At 41.0% G+C, this 9,451-nt stretch overlaps 1 long non-coding RNA gene across 2 annotated transcripts in view; it reads left to right on the top strand.

Moving 5' to 3' along the window:
- Positions 1 to 6,511, top strand: part of LOC108447936 — a 45,095-nt gene extending 38,584 nt beyond the window's left edge. For both annotated transcript variants that reach the window (XR_001863656.1, XR_001863655.1), the window contains exon 3: positions 4,763 to 6,511. This is a non-coding gene — a long non-coding RNA (uncharacterized LOC108447936). The remainder of the gene's footprint in view (positions 1 to 4,762) is intronic.
- The last annotated feature ends 2,940 nt before the right edge of the window (positions 6,512 to 9,451 follow it).

The following is a 9,451-nucleotide window of genomic DNA, read 5'->3' as shown; positions in this document are numbered from 1 at the left end:
ATGAAAATTTTCAATGGATAATTACAAGGCCAATATTTCATAGGTCTGACTGCTTTCTAATTAACATACTTCGACTAGATCTGCCTGCCGCCAGAGTAGAGCCCATTAAGGAGTAAGCTACCAAATTATGTAGTAAATACAGTGAGGTAACTTCATCCAAAGGCAGGCTACCTATGTGTGATATGGCTTGGAGGTGCTCTATTTTGTCTGAATGAAAGGAAAGCTAAGCTAAGCTGAAATGAAGAAGTTGCAGTGGCAGGTGTGAGTGTGACCTGGGACCTGAATGCTGATCAGCCGAGAACAGCAGGGCAGAGAGTGTTGGGTGTGGGCTGCAATTTGAGATTAAATATGGCAAAGAGCACCTACAAAAAATGATGGTACTGGGCCAGGAGCAGAAAGTGGTAGATTTTGACATGGTTCATAATCACTGCAGTAACAAAGTTGCACAGCCGTGTACTGACCTGCTGCCTGCACTCATGGAGTTAGGGTATCTATGTTTCCCAAAAGAAAGAAGAGTGTATAAGGGGCTCTTCTAGGCAAAGTCTTTCCATTTGTGTGAGACAGAGAGAGAAATAGAAGGGTTTAGTTAGTCCCTCTTGCTGAGAAAAAAAAGTGCTGTTGGCCTCCCCATTAAAAGCACAGAGTCTGCAATTATTTGTAATAATTTCATTACAGCACATTCAGGTACCAGTTGGTGATGCTCCTGATGTACAGGGATTGCACACCTTGCAAGGGAATTGGTTGAGACTTTCCTAGTAAGCACTGGATCCTGTATCCTCAGCACATTTCATACATCATGGCTGGTTTTCCCTGGCACAAAATATTTCTGTTTCAGCTGCACTACCCAAGAAATACACCTGCTCCTTTATGTAATCAGCATGATCTCTACAGAAGGGTAAATAGCCACACATTTACCTGATGCAGCAGATGTTAAACATGTTTGCAAAATGGCAAGTAACGCTTGAGAATTAGCTTTGCAAAATCCTCTGTAAATGTTATAAAGAAATAAAATAGGTGACAAACACAGCTTTATGCAGTTTTCTCCATTCATCTGCACTTGTTCTGCTTATAAGTAGCAGAGTCCTGGATAATCTGCACATGTAGGAGTGCATATGTACTTACATGCTTTAAAAGCCATTTGTCCTGAACTCCTGTACAGCCACTCTGTGTTGGGTGTGTATGTGTGCAGGCGTGAGAGAAATACATTCACAACTATAGGGGTAGATTATTTGCTTTGTGTATCAGTGTGTGGTATGTAAGGTTGAAAACAAGGAGGAAAGTAGAATCACTTGCACGGTACTGCTGCTTTTGAAATACTGCTACCTTCAAAACACTGCCAGATCTTCAATTTGATGGAAGACTTTGCTGAGGAGCAAGATGGGAGCAACCGACAGTTTAGTGGTATCTTGCCTCTATGAGAGGAAATGTCTCCTGGGTCACAGTATCTGAGCTCAGCAGTCACTGGCAGCTGGAGAGATGTGCTTAAGGACCTTAGTTGTAATTTCACTGGAAACAAGCTGTTATGTTCTCTTTTAATATAATAAGACATTCATATTACAGAGAATGTGTATCTATATCTATCTATATAATCTATATCTACACTGCATGTAATTTTATATGTATAGCATATATACACATGTGATCTTTTAGGTATATGCATATGGACTCACACTGGTGTGCATAACGGAATCATTTTTAAGGATAATATAAACCTGTATAATTTTTTTTAAAAAGCTATAAATAATACAAAAATAAGTTCTGTTCTATAGTATCAGATGTTGGGTTGTACTAATGGATGCTTCCATAGGACTTTAGAGGTGTGTGTCTTGGGATACATCATGCAAACATGCTTACCTTATATAATGCATGATTGCAGGATTATATGTGTTTGACATAATTCTGTAATGCAGTGTTGTATATACTTTCAGAGTAACCTCTCCAGACATCAGGCTAAGCTGTTCTCAGCAGACGGAAGGTTGAAAGCTAAGGCACAGCCTGTGCTGTTTACTGCAACACTGCTCCTATAGAAGAGAGACCTGATGTTTAAAATCTGTAAAAAGATGCTTCAGCAGTTGTGCTACCACCCAGTGAGAGTGGCATTCCCTTGCTGCGCCCTTCAGCCACAGAGGACCGTAATTGAATAGCATGCAAATCCTTTGCTGCCTGAAGTATCCAGGCAGCAGACCCAGAGGTCCTTTCAAATCAGTGTTTTTACAGTTTTTTCTAAGTCACAGGAGATGTTGGTGCTCTTCTGCTTCGCAAAGACAGGCAAAACTGAAGCAAAACCAAAAAAATTGTGCAAGGAACAAGTCAGGAAGAAGATCAGCATAGCAGAGAAATAGGGACAAAAAAAGCTGCTTGTGTCTTTAGTATATAGTAACACAAGTAACACAATAATCACGAAGACTTCACCTTTTTTTACCATAGGGGTGTTACTGGCCATCTCACACATGATCCTACCTCAGCCCTTTCAGAAAATAAGGGGGTTACTACCCTTTCCTGCCATCTCTGCCCTCAGACCCTTGTTTATATGTGTCTTGTCAGGGGGTAGCACTGGCCACTTAACTCCCCTGCATCTGATGAGGGGTGGGAAACCTCCTGGTCTAATACATCTTATCTAATAGATTATACTGTATTTTCCTTTGTCTTCTATGCAAGTCATTATTTACAGCTGAATCTACCAAAGCAGGAGCTCTGTCTACCCTGCTGGGAAGGTGAAAGTAGCATTACGTTGCTTGTGTGTTGAAAGTTGTATGTGTTCTAGATGATCTGCCTGGATAGGTACCTCACTGATGTCACTGGGAAGTGGATGAAAAATACTGTGCTTTTTTTGGCTGCATTTTGTGTTTTATATACAAAAGGTTGCAGGTTGTAGAGTGCTGTGGAGTCAGACCATTCTTCTTTGTTTTTCACAATATTTTCTGAGTTTGAACTGTAAGCTGTGATGCTCTAGCACTTGCATAAAATCTGCAAAGTATGGATTTGTGAGTCATTGCTGTTTCAGCACGATTTAAAATCTTTCCTTGACCAACTGGTTGAATGATTGGTACCATCCATTAGCTGAATTTAACTATGGGATGCCCAATAAAACATGAAATTCAGTAAGTATCTTGTGCTCAGAGAGTTCAAGGACATAGCAGAGGAAGTACCTCTGATAAAAGGCTGTGTCCTTATGATGAGAGTTTTCTGATTAATTCCTTTCCCGGTCGCTCATTATCCTCCTAAGCACTGGTGGGTGCTGGATACAGGGCTCTTAAGCCTGTATGGTTATTTCTGTTTCAGTTTTGATTACAACCTCTTGCAACACACTGAGGTAGTGACATTCTGTTCTCCCTACCTGCAGTTACAAAAGAGAGGGGAGCTGAGTCAGACTGAGCAGAGTGGTGACACATCCACTGACATGGCACAAAGCAGCCTTTAGGGTCCAGAGAGACCACAGTGCTCAGGGGCTCAGCCATACCGCTGTTGGATAAATAACAATACATCAGGCCCAAAGAGAAACATATTTTCTTAAAGCTGGCAGAAAAACCTGTTCTTTCCTGGTTTTCCAGGGAGGTTTTGTTGGGTATGACAGTGCTGGAGCTGCTCCTTGTAGATAATAGATTTAGATGTGTGACAAGCTTTGTCTGGCATCAGTGTGCGTCAATCCTTTACGGGTGGGTTTTAAAGATGCACCTCAACTCATTTACTCCATTGGATGATCAAAGACCCAAGACTACACAAAGGATTTCTGAACATTGACTCTTTCCTCTGTTAGTTATTGCCCAAATAGATATTGCTTATTCTTCTCTGTCACAGAATTTCTTTGTTACTTTAACATTTGCATTGTGTACTGTTTTGAGTTTAGACTTTCAGGACTCTTCAAAAGCAAAATAAAATGGCATTTCTGCCTGATTAGGGATTCACCATGAATATGATTCTCATTCTTCAGTTAAAAATGTGAAATGAAATTGTTAATGAATCTGCATTTTCACTGCTGTGCAGGTGTATTTTATAAGCTAGCCCAAAAATACTTTTGAAGATCTCAGGTTGGATTCTGACTTAGTAGACAATTTCTCAGACTCACAAAAGTTCCAGTGAATTCCAGCACCTTGCTATGATAGTTTGTGGCTTCTCTGAGTAGACAACAAACAGTCTTCTGTTCTACTGGGACAGAGCTCTGCTGTGCCACCCACAGGGACATAGCCTGCCCCTCATTTCTTCTCCTGACTTTGTCTTTGCAGCCTAGGAGCTTGGCAGCTTCCCTGCAGCAGGAGGGAAATGACAGATCCAGAAGGGCTCCCTGCTCCTCCCCACTGTCCATTAGCTGTGGGTACTGCCCACGGTGCTGCTGCTGTTACACCAGCATTGAGGTGTACCTGGTGATAAAATGACTGACTGCTAGGACTGTAGGACCAAAAATAAGGCGGACAAAATTTTCTTTAGCTCTCACCAGAACACACAAGCTCCATCATCATATATTGGCTATTTAGTATTTCCAGCCTCTCTGAGTTGGAGAATGAGTTTTCAGAGTCTTGTCTGAGTATCGCCAGCCCTGCTCCAGATGAGGAGGAGTGCCTTCAGTTTTTAGGCAAGCCATCAGTTTAATCTGAAAGGCCCAACAAGCTATTGCAATGTCATTTCTTCAAAAGCCACACCCAGCTGTTCTACCGGAATGCAAACTCTTCCTCTATTTTCCACAGGAAAGGAAAGCAAATTTTTGAGGGTGACTTTGAAGAGCATTAATTCACTGTTTTCATTTTGTGTTTGGGATATTTTACAGGCCCATCCATAAACAATTGCTCTTGGATTCCAGCTTCTATTTTGTTCAACTACACATGTTTTATGAAAGTCACACAGAGCTACGTGTACAACAAGATGCCTGCATGACAGAAAAAATGAAGCATCAGAAAGATTAATGTAATGGTAAAATATGTGCAAAAATAACAGTCTTTGCATGTACATTGAACAGATGAGTTGCTCATTTTACAGTAGTTGACTATATAAGGCTATTTATGCATAAATCACTTAGTTCAGCCTGACTTCTGCAGTGATGGGACATAATTGATCTTTAAAAGTTTTATGAAAGAATCACAGTCTGTGAAATTAAAGGAAGTTCAGTTGTTTAATTTTGCATTTCTATCAACTGCCAGGAATATCGTGATGGTAGAAAAATACCAGTTTTCTCCTAAAAACTTTTTATAGATAGTATTAAATCAGTAAGTATATTAATGTATTACTGCAAAATATTTAGCACCATGGTATTTTCACTTAGTATCTGGAATTTATGGAATAAAAGCCAGCAACATTGTGATAAATCGATCCACTTCCAGGAGGAATGATGGTAATATTTCATCAGCATCATACCTGAATTGCAAGACTCTTCTTTTGGAACAGCATCAGACAACTCAGGCATAGGAAAGATCTGGGTCTTGTGACTATGGGCTACCTGCCTTTTGCTTAAGAAATTGCTTGGTCAGTCTGGGATAAATGGGGAAATATTTTTCTTCTTTCCATCACTTGAGAGCAAAAGGACAAGGGAAGAAGAGTGGGTAGAATCACACTGCTCTTCCCCTGGTCAACATGGGTGTCACAATTTAGCATAAATACACTACAGCAGTAAACCTCTTTCTTCTGGAATCCAGGAAGGATCAAGAGTCTCCTGAACCACTGTATCTATCCCACAGTATTAGTGGTGGTACAGCACCACTTGGCTATTGAGTGTGTCCTTGTGACAAAACGAAAGCATCAGTTGTTGCTGTACTAGAGATTGTGATTAATGCACTGACAATAGCTGCTACTACATGCAGTTTTAACTGAAGTACCACTTTCTTCACCTCCTTTTGCATCTTAGTTTTGAAACAATTGCTCAACAATTTAATCTTCCTTTTTTTCTAGGCTCTTTATAGTAGGAATTATAATGAGAAGTCCCTGCACAGCCACCCCTTTATCCCTTCAGCTGTTTATTTTTGAATATGTGTCAAATACATCTTCTGCACATTTTTCAAAGATGGTTAATGTTTTGAAATTGGAAAAGCAGGCAGAGAGCTGTGAGTCAGCCTGGCTATGGCAATGGCTTTAGCTGTATATTATGTACTTTAATGTGTAGCAGGCTTGAGCTGATGAGGGAGATGGAAACTATTCCCAAGGCCCAGGTACTTTCATGGACATGAAAGATAAATTGCTTAACCTCTTAGAAGGGCCTCATGTGTTGCAGTGGCTTGCCTCAGACCCCAGTGGTAGATGAAGGAACTCTTCCTGTGTTTTGGGCCTGCTGGGTTTCCAATGGTTGTGCACAAAGGCCTCTGATGATTTATTCTTATCCTCCTCTGTGATACTCCCAAATCCCTCTGGGTCCTCCTGATGTCCTGATGAGCAGCTGGCTTATCCTTAGCCCTTTGTGTAGGGATAAAAGAGTGTCCTGAGTTGCAGTGTATCCTATTGCCATCCTCATGAGACGTTGAGATCAGGTGGGGCAGTGTTTCCTTGCCTCCTCCCCCCAGACTATCTTCTGTTAATTGCTCATCATTGTCCTGCCACATGACTCAGAGATAACTCCCTCCGGACCATCTTCTGTTAATGAGCCTAATCAACACTTGGCCTCATGACTCATTACCCCATTGTGAGATGCTCCACCCAGAGGGAGGAACCAAGCATCCCATCGTGGATATAATCTGAGATGCTGAACACCAGAGACAACACCTTTCCACTGGATTTCCAGAGGACAGGAGCTACACAGCGACCACTGGACCTGAGGAAGAGCAGACCCTTTTTTCTACAGGATCACTGCTTCAGAGGACTGCTACCACTACCTTGATTAACAGGGTGGCTGTTAATTAACAGGTTGTATCCTGACTCTGTCAGTTTGAACCATTGTTTTCTTTTAGTTTTTTTTCCTTTTCTTTAATTTCCCCATTAAATTGTTATTCTGACTTGGTGCCTTCCACTGGTTTGTTTTCAAACTAGTACAAAGAGTCAGGGTTGAGGACTCTAAGGAGGATTTGCTGTGCAACTGAAAGGGAATGATCTCAGACCTAACATCCTGCAAAAGGCAGTGCATACAATTACTATAAATTATTGAACCAAAGTAATAAAAACTACACTTAATGCATCGAGTAGAAGAGAATGAAAACAGCTATCTCTCTCCCCCACAGTCTCTCTTATTCCTGTCACAATCTAACATGGAGTTCCCACTGCAGAGAAAATTATAGCAGAAGGGCTGTTTAACTTAGACAGGGGTCTGTGTACACAAACATCACAGCGTGTGATGCAGGGTGATTGGTTGTAACATGGATAGTTTTGTCTTTGGTTAAACCTTCATGCTGTCAGATGGTATTTCCCTGCTTTGAATGGTAAGTGTCTTCTAATGTTGTTAGGCAGCTGCAATGCCAGTCTGATGGTTGTGTGATTTGGGACATTTGTTATGCCACTTGCTGCTGCAATGAAGTAATTTTAATTCGGTAGATTCCTGAAAAGGCTTATTCTGTGTAAATGACCTAGTCAGGCATGTGAGGAATATGCCCTCCACCTTGTTTTCCCAATGAATCAATGCTAGTTGAAAGAAGAAACAGAGGGTTTTCTATAAATCTACCCTGAGAAAGTCACAACGGATCTTCTCTCAAAAATCATATAACAGGTACAGAGTTGATGTCAGAAGGAGATTTCAAAGAAACCTGAAGTGTCACTGTGTTCAGACTAGTGACTCAGCTGTGGGGAAAAAAAAAGGTGATGACTCTGTAAATAGATGGGATGAATGACACTGAAGGCAGGAGCATGAGCTGTAGGGGTATTGGCAGATTAATAGGTGTAATTATCATAATTGTACGGGAATCACTTGAGTCACAGCATTATCTGTCAGGTAAGTACAGAAGATCATTCACAAGCCATTGAAAGGGATCAAAGTAGCCTGTAAAGAAGCTTCCAAAAAGGACAAAAATGAGTTGCATCAAAGAGCAGTTTCAGTACAATTACATGCAAGTAATTGTACAGTTATATGTAAAACATTTTTCTGAAAATTTTTCTTCCTTCTTTGAATAAATGTTGAGGCTGTATAAACTGTGGGCTAGCTGTTTGGAATAATTCACCCTAATGATTTTGGCATTCCCTACAACAACCAGAAGAAAAATAGGAGGCCTGTTAGTTTTTAGTTTTATAAGATCAAGCCACTAAGGACAGGGAAATGGCCAAAATAGATGACAGTGTTCAGCCTGTGCACCTTGCTCTTAGGTCCATGGTGCTCGTAGCTGGCTTTGTAACAAGAGGGTTGTGTAACACACTGATGCTGCTGTTTCAGAATTATTTTCTGTCATGGAAAGGTGTTTAACTAAACTAATGAGAAAATTGGCTTGGCGGAGAATGGCAGTCAGAAGACATCACAGGTGTCCTGTCACATAGGGATCGAGAATGGGCAGACGTGTCTAATTATTGCCCTATATTGTGGCTGTAGGAACACCTTCTTGCCAGCCATATGCTCCAAGCAATGATCATGTACACTGTTCTCTGTTTAAGTGGGTGCTTTATCATGGAGAAGCCTGAACTTTATCTTGTAAGTGCATCTTCCTTGAGCTGCTGTCATTGTTGAGTGGCAACATTTTGTTGTTTACTGTGGTTGAGACTCAGTAGCACAACAAGCTTTGATAGACTATGTCAATTGTTTTTTTCTCTTCTTGATAATACCTATTGTATTTTTCAGTACTCTGTAAAAAATGAAGGCTCTTTGCTTATAGCGAGAACCAGTCAGAAGAGAAACATGACACACAGAAAATGGATATTGTTTATGGATTTGATAATGTTGGCTCAAATGTCTGCATAAAAAGTTCCTTTTTGACTTTTGTCAGAATCATAGTCACATCAAATGGCTTTTATGTTTATACCTTGGGTAAAATATTCACCTCATGGACTTTGCCAAAACTTTTAAACAGAGGTAGAGGTATTTATGATCCACCAGAGGCTCAGTAAATCCCAGAGAAGCTGGTGCCTTTTTGAATGCAATATCTTTTCAGCCTCTGTTTTCCAGGCTCTGCTCTCTACTTTCAAATTTGGTAATGTCCTCCACACAATTCTGGTTTTATTCTGCTGAGCCTGCACCATGGGAACAAACTGGCTTTGCTTTCTGCACGGGTGGGCTAAAGTTTCCTTGGAAAGTGTGTCTGGGAGTCACTGACACAAGTGCAGCCCATGGTCACAGCATCCCTGCAAAGTGCATGTTGCTGTTCTCGCTTTACAGATGGCTAAATGAAAGCAGAGGAATGAAGGGATTTGCCTAAGGCCACATAATGAATCAGTTGCTTGTGTCCCGCCCCTCTTCCCAGTGCCACAGGGATTGTTTTAGAGGACATGTAGATGGTCCTACTCAAGACATAAAATAATCCTGCTACGAATTGTTTTAAGAGACTTTGCTGGTGGAAGATCTGGGGTAAATGGTTTCTGCTTGCATGATTCTTGGCACTGTGAACTTTATGTCATTGCACAT

The sequence above is a fragment of the Corvus brachyrhynchos genome, unplaced genomic scaffold, assembly GCF_000691975.1.
Source record: "Corvus brachyrhynchos isolate BGI_N302 unplaced genomic scaffold, ASM69197v1 scaffold136, whole genome shotgun sequence".
Classification (NCBI taxonomy): domain Eukaryota; kingdom Metazoa; phylum Chordata; class Aves; order Passeriformes; family Corvidae; genus Corvus; species Corvus brachyrhynchos.
The sequence above is the reverse complement of the archived record's forward strand: the minus strand, read 5'-3'. Positions and strand labels throughout refer to the sequence as shown.